The 18,183-nt window shown below is 44.1% G+C and overlaps 1 protein-coding gene across 2 annotated transcripts in view; it reads right to left on the reverse strand.

The window, feature by feature from the left end:
- crtc3 (CREB regulated transcription coactivator 3) overlaps positions 1 to 18,183 on the reverse strand; it is a 104,221-nt gene that overhangs the window by 65,901 nt on the left and 20,137 nt on the right. The gene's annotated exons all lie outside the window — the stretch shown is intronic.

The raw sequence follows: 18,183 nt of genomic DNA on the forward strand, positions 1-18,183 counted from the left end.
CCAGATCAGGTGAGCTATGATTGGATCGAGGGCCAACCTTTGCTCCAAACTCAAGTTCACATTGCCCACACCCAAAAGACTGACATGTTTCAGACAACTGAATTAGCTTTATTTGTCACGGTACATCGCGACATCCAATCATTCAGTGAAATGCATAAACACAAGGAACTCTGCAGATGATAGAACTCCAAAGCAACGTACACAAAATGCTGGAGGAACTCAGCAGGTCAGGCAGCGACTATGAAAATGAATAAACAGTTGACGCTCTGGGCAGAGACCCTTCTTTAGGGCTGAAAAGGAAGGGGGAAGACAACAGAATAAAAAGTTGGGGGGAGGGGAAGAAGGATAGTTAGAAGGTGATGGGTGAAGCCAGGTGGGTAGGAAAGGTAGAGGACTGGAGCAGAAGGAATCTGATAACAGAAGAGTGGACCAGAGGAGAAAGGGAAGGAGGATGAGACCCAAGGGGAGGTGAGAGGAAGATGAGAAGAAGTAAGAAACCAGAGTGAAATGTGTTGTTTACATCAAATCAGCGGGGATTGTGCTGGGCAAGTATCACCATGCTTCCAGCACTAACATAGCATGCCACTATTTACTAACCCTAATCTGTCTTTGGAAAGTGGGAGGAAACTGGAGCACCCAGAGGAAGCTCACATGGTCATGGGGAGAATGTACAAGCTCCTTACAGACAGCAGCGGGAATTGAACCCTGATTGCTGATCATTGGTGCTGTTGAGCGCTATACTAACCATTACTCTACCTTGCCACCCATTAAGACTCCAGCCTGATATTTAGTTGATTAAGAGTTAATGACATGTCAGTCTGGAGTCACAAACAGACCTGACCAGGTAGGTATTCTACCACAAAAGGTGAACGTGTGTATAATATAAAGGTTATCGTCAAAGAGAAATGAGAATGATGGGCAAAATTCCAACTGCTGAGTTTTAACTGAAGGTCAATAATTTCATTGTTGCCAGATCTATTTAATTACCTGAATTTGAAATTACCCAGCTGCTAGAGCAGGATTTGAACTGATGGACCGAGATCAATGTTTCAGACTTCTGGATACAGAGCAACGACTACACCAGTACTCTGCCAGACCCTTCATTCAACACCTCAGACTTCCACCTGTCTCCCATCCCAAAGAAAAAGCTCAATCCAAATTCCATAATGCTCATTCCCGGAGAGACCAAGCACCCCGCATACCCCGAGACCCCAAATTAACATCACAGCCATTCATTCAATTTTTTTAGTGGAATTCTGTGCTGCATAACAAAATGACTGCTGCATTTGTCTTGTCTACCGGGTTGTAGGTCAGTGCATACATTCCATGTACAAAAGAGCTTGCAGCAGCAAGACCACAAATGCAATAATGTGGGACAGCAGCAAGCAACAATGCAACTTGTTTAATATCAGTCAATGCCTGTTCAATAGTCGCTATCGATACAAGACGCAAGAATGTTGTCAGGCATCCTGACGAGGAATCAAAAACGAATTTGAGAAATTGAGCAAATTAAATTTTTCAACTGAATGCATCTTCCACTGGTGCAGTAACCCTTGAAGACAGTAAATATTTGTCAAACATTGGCTTCCTTCAAAGACGGACAATCAGCTCATTCTCTCATGTTAATGGGCTGTGATACCACAAGAAATAGATGTCCTCCTGTAACCTCATTCAACCGGGCATCAAGGAGGCATCACTCCCAAATCAGCCCTACACTCCCATGGGTGACTGCATTGTAGCAAAATGGGTGAAGTTCTATGATCAGAAAAAACACAAACCAAACACTCTTTCCCAGGAAATTCAAGGCCAGTTTCAGCACCATTTCAAGATCTGATTTTGCAGCTATTCACTGCATCTGACAGCTCAGGGCAAGAGCATTTGGCATCAACTCTCAAAAAGATCTATCCAATTATTCTACTCTTGCCCATTTCCCTCATACTTTCTTTTAACTCCAAATTCCCCTGGGAAGTTACAACTAAATTTTCTTTTACAAAGTGAATTCCAAATTAGAAAAACCTGCAACATGTAACAAATTCTCATTTCTTCACATTCTGCCAATAGGGTTATTGCCTGAGTCTTTTGATTTCCAACCCAGCAGCCAGCGGAGTTTCTCCACATTTACTCTTTGAAAGCCACGGTTAATAATGAACATCCCTAACAAATCTTCCATTTGGTGATGAGCAACTCCTCCTTTTCCAGGCACACTCAGATGGATTTGACAGGCAGGGTTAAAGATAATCTCGAGGTTCTTCAGTTACTTTAACAGTCATAGGTGAGACCAGGCCTGCTTAAAGACCATTAAAGGTGCCCATACGTGAGGCCACAGGAGCGGACGAAGACTAGAGACCTAGGACCAGAATGTTCCAGGAGTCAATGTCGGAACCTTTGTTATTCATTATGTCCCGTATGTAAATAATTTGCGTGTGAATAAGCAGTACATGGAATAATTAGCAAGTTTGCTGACGATTCAAATTAGGAGGTGTTGTTGATAGTGAAGCAGGTTACAATGAATTGCAAAGAGATTTTGATCAGTTAGGGAGATGGACTGAGGAATGGCAAATGGATTTCAACTTAGGCTACGTCCATACTAGACCAGATCATTTTGAAAACGCTGGTTTCGCATAAAAACGATAGGCGTTTTTTATTTAAAAAACTTAAAAGGAATTGCTGTTGGCTCTCATGCAGGAGGACTTAAAACTAAAAAAAAACAAATACTGGAGCGCATGGAGGCAACCGACAGGGAGTTCACGGACAGTATGACCCGGCTGATGACGAACATTGAAAAACTGACTAACTCTGTTGCATTAATAAAGCACCTTGTTAAATGTATAAAACATGTCTGCATCAGTGTTATCTTGTATTATATACAATGTTACATTCGGCTGTTACACATCTATTGTCAGAGAAGTACTTGCATAAATAGGTAAACCACCTTCATACAAGCAAGGACAGAAAACGGGGCAAAGTCAGTATACTTATTTATTCAGTAAGCTATGGGTCAAAGTATTCGGTGAGTACATTTCTAACCCTTCTGGCTTCAGTCTCGTTGCCATCTGTTCTGAAATTGTTAGGTTGTGTGGGGGGGGGGTTGCATTAAAGAAAACAATGAAATGCCGCACTGCCGCCATCTGTTCCGGCACGTCATGACAGCGTTTTTAAAAATATCCGTTTACCCCGTCCACACTGCTCTGCACAATCAGCGTTTTCAAATATACACACCCTGGAGGGCGTTTTAGAAAATCTCCGAGCTTTGGTTACAGATTTATCTGGTCCAGTGTGGACATAGCCTTAGAAATGGAGTAAGGTTATGCATTGGACATTCAAACCAGGCTAGGATATATACAGTGAATGGCAGGGCATTGATTATAGTGGACCTGAGGGCCGTGGGAGTACAAGTGGATAGTTTGCTGAGCTGATAAGGTGGTGAAGTAGGATTTTGCATGCTGACCTTCACCAGTCAGGGTATTAACTTTAAGAGTTGGGACTCTATGTTGCAATTTTCTAAATTGTTAGTGAGACCCCATTTGAAGCATTGTGTAGAGTTTTGGTCACACTGTTACAGGAAAGACATCAAGAAGCTAGAGTGGGCGCAGAAGAGATTTAAGAGGACGCTACCTAGACTGGAGAGTCTGAGTTGTTGGGAGAGGTTGGCCACACTGTATCTTTATTCCCTGGAGCACAGGAAAATGAGGGGTAACCTCAGAGGTTTATAAAATCATGAAGGGCACAGATAAGGTGGACGGTCATAGTCTTTTCCCCCAGGGATGGGGAATAGAAAACTAGAGGACACAGAAACACAACAAGAGGGAAGAGACTTAAAAGAGACCTGAGAGGTAACTTCTTTACACGGAGGGCAGTGAGTGCCTGAAATGAGCCGCCAGAGGAAGTGGTCAAAAGTGGGTACAAATGTTGCATTTAAGAAGAATATGGACAGGTACTTTGAGGGGAGGGGCTTGAAGGGAGGATGCTATGGGCTGAAGGCCCTGCTTCTATAACTCCAATGACTGAAACTGCACATCCCCCTATCCAAGGGAGCCTCTGACCTCATGGCAGGGGACCAGAACAGCAGAATGTGCTACTGTGCACAATACTGAAGTTCTCAGCGCCTTTTAATGGTCAACATTTGTGCCTGTGGACCCCCAGATTCCTGTCCCTGCACCCACTTTAAAAGGATATCTTTCAGCTTACACCACCCTTGGTTGCGGAACACACTCACCACCTCCCTTCAGGTTCAGTTATAGACTCTGGTCTTCTTCAGCAAAACCCATCGACCACAAATGAATTATAAAGGGGAAGTGCAATGAGTAAATAAATGCTTAGAGACCACATCAAAGAAGGGAATATTTTTATAAACTGTGAGATTTCCCGAACTTTGTTACTCAATAATACATCAGGCATGGCCTGGGAAAGGGATAACTGCAGCGTTAGACTGAGAATAATGTGCAACCAATTCACCCATGAAGCAATCTAAGCAGCGTTAAGGTTCTGCAGACCGAGCAAGCAATAGATTGCAGGTAAAATCAGAAACCAATCCCAGTTCTTTGAAAAGATTTCACAAAAGTGCAGTTGGTGCTTTGTTTTCATATTAAATGTGACCTTTTGCAAACTGGTAACTTGCCAAGGAGCATTTGAGCCTCAAGATCGTCACGTTTGCGTAATCCCTCGGCTTTCTCAACTGATCAGTTCCATTCAGACATGTGATGCCAAACAAGCCAGAGACAACAATCAACCTCACTCCAGCACAGTTTCAACAATATACTTGCAGCCCTGCATTCACACCGCACGAGTCAAGAGATGGAGATGTCCCAGTCCAAGGAACCCAAGGGAGAGCAGTCAACCCCGCGGGAATGCTGCACTAAGGTACTTTCCTTGGGAACCTGATTGTGTCAACCAGCAGCCCAGCCCCACTGTAGCCATCACCACCACTGCTGCAGTGAACCAAGTTCTCTCTGCAAGCCTTCTACTGACTCACCCATTCACTTTGATGCCTTGTTACAGAACTGAGAATCCCACACAATACCCTCTTGATCAGAAGGTGCCTGGGTCAAGGTGACCTCACCCTGTGTTTCAGTCATGTCCTACTCCAGGGATTTAAGTGCAAACAATATAACGGTTTGTGCTACATGGAAAGAATGCTGAACTATCAGAGATTCAGAAGCATTACAAAAAATGCTTGAGGAACTCAGCATGTCAGGCAACATCTACAGAAATGAATAAACCTTCAACGATTTGGGCCGAGACCATTCTACAGGACAGGAAAGGAAGGGGAAGGATACCAGAATAAAAGTGTGTGTGTAGAGGTCTCTCTCATCAGGATCAAAGATTCTGCCTTTCTGATAGTATATTGAACTCTAAATGTGCTAATACAAAAGGCTTCATGACACAGAGTAACCTGCCCATTATTTGTGCCTCTACCAAGTCTACTTACATAGATAAAGACCATGAGACATAGGTGTAGAATAAGGCCATTCAGACTATTGATTCTGCTCAGTTATTTCATCATGGATGATTTATTTTCTCTCTCAACATCATTCACTTGCATTCCTCCCATAACCTTTGACACACTGATTAATCAAAAACCTATCAACCACTGCTTTAAATATACCCAATGAGTGGCCTCTACAGTCATCTGTGGCAATGAATTCCACAGATTCACCACCCTAAAGAAATTCCTCTTTATCTGCTCTGAAAGGATCCTCAGTCCACTGATTACCAATTGGCTCCTGTCTGATCCCTCCCCTCTTCATACTAGCTACCTTCCCTCTCTGCTCTCAGTTCTGATTCAGAGTCTCGACCTGAAACATCAGCAGTTCCTCTCCCCCCCCCATAGAAACAGCTCAGCCCATTGAATTCCTCCAGCAAATTGTTTCTCGCTCTTCATTCCAGCATCTGCAATCTCCTGTCTCCAAAATACCTGGAGCGTCTGCTGATTCCCTTATCAGGTGGGTCCAAAGGTGCTGCTGGGAATTTCTAACAGGTGAGTGATGATGGTGCCCTGGATACAATCCGTGATCACACACAGAGTCAAAAGAAGCACTGGCACCAATCTATCCTCAAACTCAGCAGAGCAGATCGTGCACACAACGTACCAGCACCAGGACCTGAACACATCTCTGTATCTGAAGTTGTATGGAGGCCTTCATTGTTAGGCAAAAGGGTACAAGACCATAAGACTATAACAACCAAATATAGAAGCAGAATTAGGCCATTCAGCCCATTGAGGCTGCTCTGCCATTTAATCGTAGCTGATTTCTTTTCCCTCTCAATCCTATTCTCCTGCTATCTCACCATAATCTTTGAGATCTACTAATGAAAAGTTATCAACCTCTGCTTTAAGTATACCTACTGACTTGATCCCCCACCGCTGTATCTGGTGTTCTACTACAGTGGTGCTTGTGAGAGCTTTCAATGTGCAAACATTACAGCGACAAAAGCCCTTCACAAATACTTGACTGATTGCAGAGGCTGTGAAAAACACCAAGGAGGTAAATTCCATCCAGAGGAACACACAAAATGCTGGGGGACCCTGCATGGCAGGCAGCATCGATGGAAGGAAATAAACAGGCCAAATCTCCATCAGGACTGGAAAGGAAGGGGGACGAAGCCAGAATCAGAGGAAGGAAACTCTGCCATAGATGGTCCCAAGACCGGCTGTGAAAGGAGAGGTGGAACTAGGGCAAGCAACCCTATCCTGTTAAAAAAAAACAATGCTACAGAAGACCTCACCGCTGGAAGCGGAAGGATGCACCAAGAGGCTGGGCCAGACCTGGGAAAAGACTGGTCCAGGACAGAGCTGCTGTCGGTGCCCTATGCCCCAGAAGGGGTGATGGGCTTAGGGAGGAGGAGGGGTACAAGCTGGCAGGTAAGGAGTAAGGGTAGTTGGTGGGAGAGGGTGGCACGAAAGGGAATGATGTGAGAAGCTGGGAAGGGAAAAGTGAAGAGAAAGTACAACAGATGGGTGAAAGGAGCAGAGGAGGAGGACCATGGAATAAAGGAAACCAGAGGGCAGCATGTTGAATGGGATGTGCAAGATGTGAAAGGAAGAGAAAGAATGAGAGGGCCACCTGATTGTAGGGTTTGGGTTTGGAGAAGTGGTTACCGGAAGTCAAAGAAATCAACATTCATGCCGGCAGATCGGAATATGTGGCGTTGCTCCTGCAAACCTGCGCCTGGCCTCATTGTGGCAGAACAGGAGGCCATAGAAGGAACGGAAAGTGGAATTAAAAATCGCTGGCCAACATCTACGGAAATAAATAAACCTTCAACGATTCAGGCCGAGACCATTCTACATAAATAGCTGTTACGGCAGACAGAGTAAAGGTGTTTGATAAAGCGATTCCCCAGTTTGCGTCAGTTCTCACTGAGGTAAATAAAGGACAGCAAATCAGGGAAGAAAAGATGTGCCTAGTGGTGAGAACCCATTGGTGATGGTTGAAGTGCAGAGAATGAGACGTTGGATATGGAGGATCGTGACAAAGGGAACCCCATCTTGGTTATGTACAGAGGGGTGAGGGAGAAGGGGGTGACAGCAGACACGCTCTCTACAATGGAGGAAATACAAGAGAAGGCAGCATTGATAATAGTGGAAGGAAAACCCAGTTTCGGGGGGGGGGGAAATGGGGTCTTCTCAGATGTCCTGCAATGGAAATCCTCATTCCGAGACCAGATGTAATGGAGGTAAAGATTTAAGATTAAAATCAAAGTAAATTTATTATCAAAGTACATATATGTCGCCATATACAATCATGAGGTTCATTTTCTTGAGGGCATACTCAATAAATCCATAGAATAATAGCCATAACAGAATCAATGAAAGACCACACAAATTTGTGCATTCAACCAGTGTACAATTGACAACAAACTGCAAATACAAAAGTGGCTGGTGGTTGGTGAGTTGATGGAGAAGATCCTGAGAGGCAGAACTTATGAACATTTAGAGAGGTATAGTCTGATTAGGAATAGTCAGCATGGCTTTGTCAAAGGCAGGTCGTGCCTTACAAACCTGATTGAATTTTTTGAGGATGTGACTAAACACATTGATGAAGGCAGAGCAGTAGATGCAGTGTATAAGGATTTCAGCAAGGCATTTGATAAGGTATTCCATGCAAGGCTTATTGAGAAAGTAAGGAGGCATGGGATCCAAGGGGACCTTGCTTTGTGGATCCAGAATTGGCATGCCCGGAGAGCAAAGAGTGGTCATAGATGGGTCATATTTTGCATGGAGTTCAGTGACCAGAGGTGTGCCTCAGGGATCTGTTCTGGGACCCCTTCTCTTTGTGATTTTTATAAATGACCTGGATGAGGAAGTGGAGGGATGGGTTAGTAAATTTGCTGATGACACAAAGGTTGGGAGTGTTGTGGATAGTGTGGAGGGCTGTCAGAGGTTATAGCAGGACATTGATAGGATGCAAAACTGGGCTGAGAAACGGCAGATGGAATTCAACCCAGGAAAGTGTGAGATGGTTCATTTTGGAAAGTCAAATATGATGGCAGAATATAGTATTAATGGTAAGATTCTTGTCAGTATGGAGGATCAGGGGGATCTTGGGGTCCAAGTCCATAGGACACTCAAAGCTGCTGCATAGGTTGACTCTGTGGTTAGGAAGGTATATGGTGCATTGGTCTTCATCAACCGTGGGATTGAGTTTAAGAGCTGAGAGGTAATGTTGCGGCTATATAGGACCCTGGTCAGACCGCTCTTGGAGTACTGTGCTCATTTATGGTCGCCTCACTACAGGAAGAATGTGGAAACTATAGAAAGGTTGCAGAGGAGATTTATAAGGATGTTGCCTGGATTGGGGAGCATGCCCTATGAGAATAGGTTGAGCGAACTCGTCCTTTTCTCCTTGGAGCGGCAGAGGATGAGAGGTGACCTGATAGAGGTGTACAAGATGATGAGAGGCATTGATCGTGTGGATAGTCAGAGGCTTTTTCCCAGGGCTGAAATGGCTAGCATGAGAGGGCACAGTTTTAAGGTGCTTGGAAGTAGGTACAGAGGAGATGTCAGAGGTAAGTAATTGTTTTTTTTAAAAACAAAGAGTGGTGAGTGTGTGGAATGGGCTACTGGCGATGGTGGTGGAGGCGAATACAATAGGGTCTTTTAAGAGACTCCCGGATAGGTACATGGAGCTTAGAAAAATAGAGGGCTAGGGGTAACCCTAGGTAATTTCTAAATTAAGTACGTGTTCAGCTCAGCATTGTGGGCCGTAGGGCCTGTACTGTGCTGTAGGTTTTCTATGTTTCTATGAAACAAATAATAATAATAAATGAGTAATAAATATGGAGAACATGAGATGAAGAGTCCTTGAAAGTGAGTCCACAGGTTGTGGGAACAGTTCAGTGATGGGGTGAGTGAAGCTGACTGAAGCCTTTGGTTCAAGATCCTGATGGTTGAGGAGTAATGGTTGAATCTGGTGGTGTGGATCTTGAGGCTTCTGTACCTTCTTCCTGATGGCAGCAGCAAGAAGACAGCATGTCTTGGGCTGTGGGGGTCCCTGATGACGGATGCAGCTTTTTTGTGTAGATGTGCTCAATGGTGTGGAGGGCTTTACCCGTAATGTACTTAGCTTTGTTACGTGTACATTTGCAATAAAAAAAATTGGTGAACCCTTTGCACTTACCTGGTTTTCTACATTAAATACTCATAAAATGCAGTCTGATCTTCATCTAGGTCACAATAATAGACAAACACAATCTGCCTAAACTTTTAACACACAATTGTAGTTCTTCTTGTCAATACGGAGTACACCTTTAAACAACCACAGTCTAGGTTCAAAAAAGTATCTGAACCTCTGGGGTAATGCTTTCTACAAAAGTTATTTGGAGTCAAGTGTTCCAATCAATGAGATGAGATTGGAGGTGTGGGTTGTAGAGGTGCCCTGTCCTATAAAAAAGACAAACTCACATTACTGACAGAGCCTTCTCAAGAAAGATATGCTTATGTGCACCATGCATCAATCAAAACAACTTTCAGAGAACCTTAGAAGAAAAATTATAGAGATGCATGAAACTAAAAAAGGCTACAAAAGCATTTCTAAAGACCTGAGTGTACAGTGCTGCACAGTAAGAGATACTGTCTACAAATGGAGGAAAATCACTACTGTTGCTACTCTTGGAGTGAGCATCCTGCAAAGATCAAACCAAGAGCACAATGTGCAATGTTGAAGGAGGTGAAAAGGAACCCAAGGGTAACAGCAAAATACCTGCAGAAATCTCTAGAACTTGCTAAAGTCTCTGTTCATGTGTTCATTATAAGAAAATCACTGAACAAGAATGATGTTCATGGAAGGACACCACAGAGGAAACAACTACTCTCCAAAGAAAAATTGCTGCACGTCTCAAGCTTGTAAAAGTCTACCTGGATGTTCCACAATGCTTCTCGGACAATGTTCTGTGGACAGATGAGGCAAATCTTGAACCTTCTGGCAGAAATGTATACCGCTATGCTTGGAGGAGAAAGGGCACAGCACAGCACGCCAAAACCTCATCCAACTGTGAAGCACGGTGGAAGGAGCATCACGGTTTGGGGCTGCTTTGCTGCCTGAGGGCCTGGACAGCTCGCAATTATTGAAGGAACAGCGAACTCAAAATTGTATCAAGGCATTTTATTGTCTGGGTAGTGGTCCGTCACCTGAAGCTTAATAGAAGTTGGATGATGCAACAACACAATGATCCAAAACCAAGAGTAAATCAACAACAGAAAGGTTTAAAAAGAAGAAATACGTGTTTTGGAATGGCCAAGTCAGAGTCCAGACCTTAACCCAATGGAGATGACCTGAAGAGGGTATCCCAGAAATATCAATGAACTGAAACAGTTTAAAATGGAGAAATGGTCTAAAATTCCTTCAACACACATGAAAAACGCTGGTGAACGCAGCAGGCCAGGCAGCATCTATAGGAAGAGGTACAGTCGACACTTCCGGCCGAGACCCTTCGTCAGAACTAACTGAGACAAGAGATAATAAGAGATTTGAAAGTGGGAGGGGGAGGGGGAGATCCAAAATGATAGGAGAAGACAGGAGGGGGAGGAATGGAGCCAAGAGCTGGAAAGTTGTTTGGCAAAAGGGATACAAGGCTGGAGAAGGGAGAGGATCATGGGACAGGAGGCCTAGGGAGAAAGAAAGGGGGAGTGGGGGGAAGCCCAGAGGATGGGCAAGGAGTTATAGTGAGAGGGACAGAGGGAGAAGAAAATAATAAATAAATAAATAAGGGATGGGGTACGAAGGGGAAGTGGGGCATTAACGGAAGTTAGAGAAGTCAATGTTCATGCCATCAGGTTGGAGGCTACCCAGACGGAATATAAGGTGTTGTTCCTCCAACCTGAGTGTGGCTTCATCTTGACAGTAGAGGAGGCCGTGGATAGACATGTCAGAATGGGAATGGGATGTGGAATTAAAATGTGTGGCCACTGGGAGATCCTGCTTTCTCTGGCGGACAGAGCGTAAGTGTTCAGCGAAACGGTCTCCCAGTCTGCGTCGGGTCTCACCAATATATAGAAGGCCACATCAGGAGCACCAGACGCAGTATATCACCCCAGCCGACTCACAGGTGAAGTGTCGCCTCACCTGGAAGGACTGTCTGGGGCCCTGAATGGTGGTGAGGGAGGAAGTGTAAGGGCATGTGTAGCACTTGTTCTGCTTACAAGGATAAGTGCTGGGAGGGAGATCGGTGGGAAGGGATGGGGGGGGGGGATGAATGGACAAGGGAGTTGCATAGGGAGCAATCCCTGCGGAAAGCGGGGGGGGGGGAGGGAAAGATGTGCTTGGTGGTGGATCCCGTTGGAGGTGGCGGAAGTCACGGAGAATTATATGTTGGACACGGAGGCTGGTGGGGTGGTAGGTGAGGACAAGGGGAACCCTATTCCTAGTGGGGTGGCGGGAGGATGCGGTGAGAGCAGATATGCATGAAATGGGAGAGATGCATTTGAGAGCAGAGTTGATGGTGGAGGAAGGGAAGCCCCTTTCTTTAAAAAAGGACATCTCCTTTGTCCTGGAATGAAAAGCCTCATCCTGAGAGCAAATGCGGCGGAGATGGAGGAATTGCGAGAAGGGGGATGGCATTTTTGCAAGAGAGTGTGGGAAGAGGAATAGTCCAGGTATGCAAGAGATAGGGCAAGTCTGATCATCAGCTACAGAAAATATTTGGTGGAGGTTATTGCTGCTAAAGGAGGTTATACCAGTTATCAAGTAGAAGGGTACACATACTTTTTCCAGCCTGGACTGTGAATAATTAAACAATGTGTTCAATAAAGACATGAAAAGTACAATTGTTTGTGTGTTATTAGTTTAGGCAGATAGTGTTTGTCTATTATTGTGACTTAGATGAAGATCAGACCACATTTTATGAGTAATTAATGCAGGAAACCAGGTAATTACAAAAGGTTCACAAACGTTTTCCTGCGACTACATATCAAAACATAGAGTGAAATGTGTCGTTTGTGATGTGCTGGAGGCAGTCTGCATGTGTCACACAGCACGCCCACAACTTACTAATCCTACACATATGTCTTTGGACTGTGGGAGGAAATTGGAACACCCAAAGGAAACCACGAAGTCACCGAGAGAACGTACAAACTCCTGACAGACAGCAGCAGGAATCAAACTCGATTTTCTGGTTGCTCTCGTTGCAATAGTGTTACAATAACCACTACACTACCGTGCCAATGAAAGGAGGTTATTGCATTCTTACAGGTAAGTCTGGGAAATGGTACTGTCAAGGTAACTATGGGAATCAGGAGGTCTGGAAACGATCATTCTGACATCCTTTCTCACCCATGCGCACAGGTCAAAGGGCGGTGGCCAGACTAAGAGTGGTCTACTGGTCCTCTACAAGAGGGGGTTCAGCTCAGGGTTAACAACCCTGACTGGTCAAACAAAATTACAGAAACAGCAATGAAGAATCCTTCTACATCTAAGTGTGATGACATTCCCGAGCCTCCACCCAGGACTTGCATGGCTAACAGTAGTGAAAACTGAGAGGAAGCTACTGGCATGATGAAGGAAGCCTTGAACACTGCCAGAGATGGAGGAGCTTCATTGCTGCCCTGAACACCAGCAGCATAACGGGCAGTAAATCTCATTATTGAATCAGCTTGAACAAGATTTTTTAAAAAAGATACAGCACTGCAACAGGGCCTTTTCAACCCAATAAGCCTTTACTGCCCAATGACACCCATGTGACCAAATAACCGACTAACCTGTACATTTCTGGAATGGAGGAGGAAGGTGGAACACCCAGAGGAAACTCATGCAGTCACAGGGAGGACGATAAACTCCTTACAGACAGCGGTGGAATTGAGCCTGGGTCACTGGCAGTGTAAAAGTGTTACAGTGTGCAAGGGGCTACTTAGATAAGAGTAGAATTGAGCAGGAGGTGTAGAACTGACCATATCTGTGGTAAGGCTTCTCATATAGGAGCTCACCACACCCCACACTAGCTTCCTCAACCAACTGAATATCACCATTCAAGTTACAATTGATTTTAGAATGAAAACATTATCAAAACTATTGCTGGTTCAACCCAGGTTCCTTCTCTACATTCAACAAGCAAAATTGAGACAGTCCAAACTGACCAACACAAAACAGGCTTCAGGAAGGAAAATCTCATCCAGCATCCTAAACAGTCCAGTGGCCATGCAGCAAAGTATCCGTGTGTGGGCACATCCGGTCAGGATCAGAATACAATCCTCCAATTGCCAAAAATCTGTCGAGATGAGGGTCTCAGCCCAAAACATCGACTCTTTATTCCTTTCCATTGATGCTGCCCGACCAGCTGAGTTCCTCCTGTATTTTGTGTATGTTAGCCAAAAATCTAGTTTCCAATAGTCACCTGTGGACCAAAACCCCATTTGTGTTGTGAAGATAGAGTGAGAAAACAAATTTGTAACACCCCCATCTCAATTAGCTTCCTACTTCACAAAAAGTTTCAAAGACAAATAAAATGTAAGTACGTGGTAGCTGGGAGATGAAACCTCAAATTCAAATTCATTCTGGCTTTGCCACTCTCTTTCCAGTTCTGACGAAGTATCTTGGCCTGAACTTTGAATGTTTATTCCCCTTCATAAATGCTGCCTGACTTGCTGCGTTCCTCCAGCGTTTTGTGTGTACTGCTCAAATTCAAGTTGTCACTCTCTCCTGAGTAATTGTTGACACTAATGGGTCCAATTTACTGTCTCACTTTCCTTTTACGACACAAAACCCAAATCTGTCATGAAGCAAGCAAGGCATCAGGGTACAATCAGAAATGCCTTTCTATTAACTGATACACAAACACAAAGTTCTGTGAGGCACACTAGCACGAAGGTTCAAAGTCGACACAGACTGACGGCATGAAAGACACCATTGAGAAAACAGCTGTATGAGTTTACTGCATTTTAAGAATTGATAACAATGCACAGTGACTGCACATCTGAATACTCTACAATCCTGTTTATGTTCTTAGTACAAAATGTTTTCTCAGACACATTCCTGTGGGAGCAGAATAGGCCATTTGGCCCATTGAATCTGCTTCGCCATTCCACCATGTCAGATTTATTTTCCCTCTCAACCCTGTTCTCCTGCCTCCTCCCCATGACACCCTTACTAATCATGAACCTAACGACCTCCACATTAAATATACCCAATATCTTGGCCTCCACAGCCATCTGTGGAAATGAATTCCATAGATTCACCACCCTCTGGCCAAAGAAATTCCTTCTCATCTCGATTCTAAAAGGACGTCTTTCTATACCGAGGATGTGGCCTCTGGTCCTAGACTTCAGGAAGGATGCAAAGGTTTCACAGAGGAAAGAAGAAATGTCAGAGTGCAATACATAAACATACTCTAATTACAGCACAGGGCATCTTCTCTCCCGGTACTGTACCCTCCCCCCGGCATCTCATCCGCTCACGTTTGAGCACCATGGCTGCATTGCGGTTAGTGCTCACTGCGTCTGAGTTCAGAGTTCAATTCTGCTATCCTCTGAAAGCTGTCTGTACATTCCTTCCCGTGAACGCCATGTGTTTCCTCTGGTTGTTCTGGTTTCCTCCCACAGTTTGAAGATGTACCAGTTAGCAGGTTAATTGGATACTGTAAATTGTCCTGTGATTAGGCTAGTGGTAAATAGCGAAGTTGCTGGCAGCACGACTCAAATGTCCTTTCTCCTCACCTGTTCGCACTCTCCTCTCTCCCACCCTCTGTCCCCTCCCTCCTGCCCTGGCCCCTCTCTTTCCACCACCTGGTGTGCTATCTCCCCCACCCTATTAGAGGAAGGTTTTTTACTCAGAGAGTGGTTGGTGCGTGGAATGCACTGCCTGAGTCAGTGGTGGAGGCAGATACACTAGTGAAGTTTAGGAGACTACTAGACAGGTATATGGAGGAATTTAAGGTGGGGGCTTATATGGGAGGCAGGGTTTAAGGGTCAGCACAACATTGTGGGCCGAAGGGCCTGTATTGTGCTGTACTATTCTATGTTCTATGACTTCCTCCTATACCATCTGTCCAATCTTGTCCCACCCTGTGATTACTCTCCTGCCCCCTCCCCCAGTTCATTGATTCCCAAGTACAGTGGATTCCGATTAATTGAGACACATCGGACCAGTACATTTTGGCCCAATTTTCGGCAAAGCAGCTGCTCCAATTAACTAAAATTTCATGGAAATAGTTAAAAAGGTATATAAAAAACAAAATGAGTAACAAATTATGTATTTGAATGAAATACTGAACAAATGAGAACACTACCAATACTACCACAGTACTATAAAACTGAGTATTAGTTCCTAATAATTATTGATGGACGAATTCAATTGTGTCGCATCTTTTGACTGTAAATGAACAAAATTAGCACAGACATCTCGTGTAGATAATGGAATGCCTTCTAAAATTGAAAGATAATGATGGCATCCTCCAAATCTTCATTTTCATTGTAACATTCAAAATTCAAATATTGATTGTCAATACCTTCAAATTCTTCATAGATTTGAACTTGTCAAAGTAGTGAAATTGTTTCATTTTCACTATCAACTGTTTCTCACTTCTTCAAGCCTGAATCTTGAAACCGGAAAGAACAAAACAGTTCTGAATTGTCCTACTGCTTATTTCTCGCCAACTATCAGTGACAAAATCACTGCTTTATGAACATACCAATTGATGCTAGTTGGAAACTGATCTGCAATTTTCTCAATTTATTTTTCTAAGAGTTGTCTCAAATAAGTGGCTGCCCCGATTAACAACAGACCAATTAACAGGAATCCAGTGTATATTTTACATATGTACAGTTATAAATAAATTAGAGCAAAAAAGAGGAAATATAGGCATGAAGCACTCATGGGTTAGCTCATTGTCCATTCAGAAATCTGATGATGGAAGGGAAGAAACTGTTTCTAAAACATTTAGTGTGTGTCTTCGGGCTCCCATACCTCCTCCACAATGGTAGCAATAACAAAATAACATGTCCTGTGTTATGGGCATCAATCAGGATATTTGAAAAAGGTGGTGGGAAGATTGCACAGCTACTTTCATTAAAGAATGAATACTTTCAGCAGTGCAGAAGTGCATAAAAATAGGGGAACAGCAGCAACAGGTCTAACTGGATGAGCTAGTGCAGACACACTGAACCAACAGGCCTCCCCCTCCCTTCCTAGGGCAGTCTGTCGTCACACCTGGGCAGTTATTGCTGAGTTCCAAGTATTGTTTATCTGAAATGCAAGGCATCAATCTCCATTGTCTGATATCACCGCAAGTATCTGAACAACAAGGGAATGATCAAAAACATTTTCTGCAGTAATGGCATCCAATAAGCCACACCTGTGTACGGTAGAAACTATTTCAGAAAGGCTTGGAGCAGAGTTCCAGGTTATGCTCATCTCCCTCTCAACCTTCACCCCTCAGTCCAACTATCACCAAATGGGCTCCCGTCTCACTCCTTCCTCTTTATACCGGTTACCTTCTATCTCCACTCTTAGTCCTGATTCAGGGTCTCCTTCCAGAATATCAGCAGTTCCTCTCCCCCTACAGAAACTGCTCAACCGATCGAGTTCCTCCAGCAGATTGTTTCGTGTTCCTCATTCCACCATCTGCAATCTCCTAGGTGCCGCTGGAAATTTCTAACAGGTGAGTGATGATGGAGCTCTGGATACAATCCGTGATCACACACAGAGTCAAGGAGCAGGCTGGCACCAATCTACTCTCAAACTCAGCAGACCGAGTGCACAAACCATACATACCCAGACCTGAACACATCCCTGTCTCTGAAGATAACAGAAGCCCTTGTCATGAGGCAAAAGTCTACAAGGTGGTAAGCCTATGACACGAACACACTGAGCCATTGGCTTGTCGAATTTGCTCTGCTATTCCACCATGGTTGACTTATTTTCCCTCTCAACCCCATTCTCCTGCCTTCTCTTGGTAACCTTTGACATCCTTACTAATTAAGAACCTATCAACCTCTGCTTTAAATATACCCAATGATCTGGCCTCCATAATCATTTGTGGCAATGAACTCCATAGATTTACCATCCTCTGGCTAAAGAAATTCCTCCTCATCTCTGTTCTATAGGGATGTCCTTGTAATCTGAGGCTGTGCACTCTAGTCCTATACACTCCCACTATTGGAAACATCCTCTCCAATGTCCACTCGATCTAGACCTTTCAGTATTTGGTAGATATCGAAAGGCACTGGTATCCGGGAAAATATGTCTCCCTTCATCACAACACTAGTCTTTCACACCAGAATTCAACTTCTCCTTCATCACCACAAAGTAATGAACACATCTATGCCATGTTAATAAATTGGAGGTAGTTCGGGCATTCTTAAGTTATTATCTGGGACTTGTGGGCTTCAATACATAAAGAGGCACTGTTACAAAGATTCCAGGAGATCTATGAGACAATAGTGTGTGAACATGACTCAGCAAAGTTGTCTTGTGTCTGGGGTAGTGCAGCTTATCTCTATTACGAAACCTGGTTAAACAGCACAAAATTCAACTGCAGCTGGCGGAGATTTAAAAAAATCCACAAAGGTTGAAGGCTGAATGAAATACTCAAAAGTACTGATAGATGTGCCGATCATTTCATATTAATTTGACTCATGGCTTGTGAAGTTGAGTGCGGTGGCACTTCTGGAAACAAAGAACCGAGCTTTTCCTTCCAGTCCTCCCACACACCTCACATCTCCATCACACCATTAACAAAAAAAAAAAATCCCCC

This window comes from Mobula hypostoma, chromosome 18 (assembly GCF_963921235.1).
Source record: "Mobula hypostoma chromosome 18, sMobHyp1.1, whole genome shotgun sequence".
NCBI lineage: Eukaryota > Metazoa > Chordata > Chondrichthyes > Myliobatiformes > Myliobatidae > Mobula > Mobula hypostoma.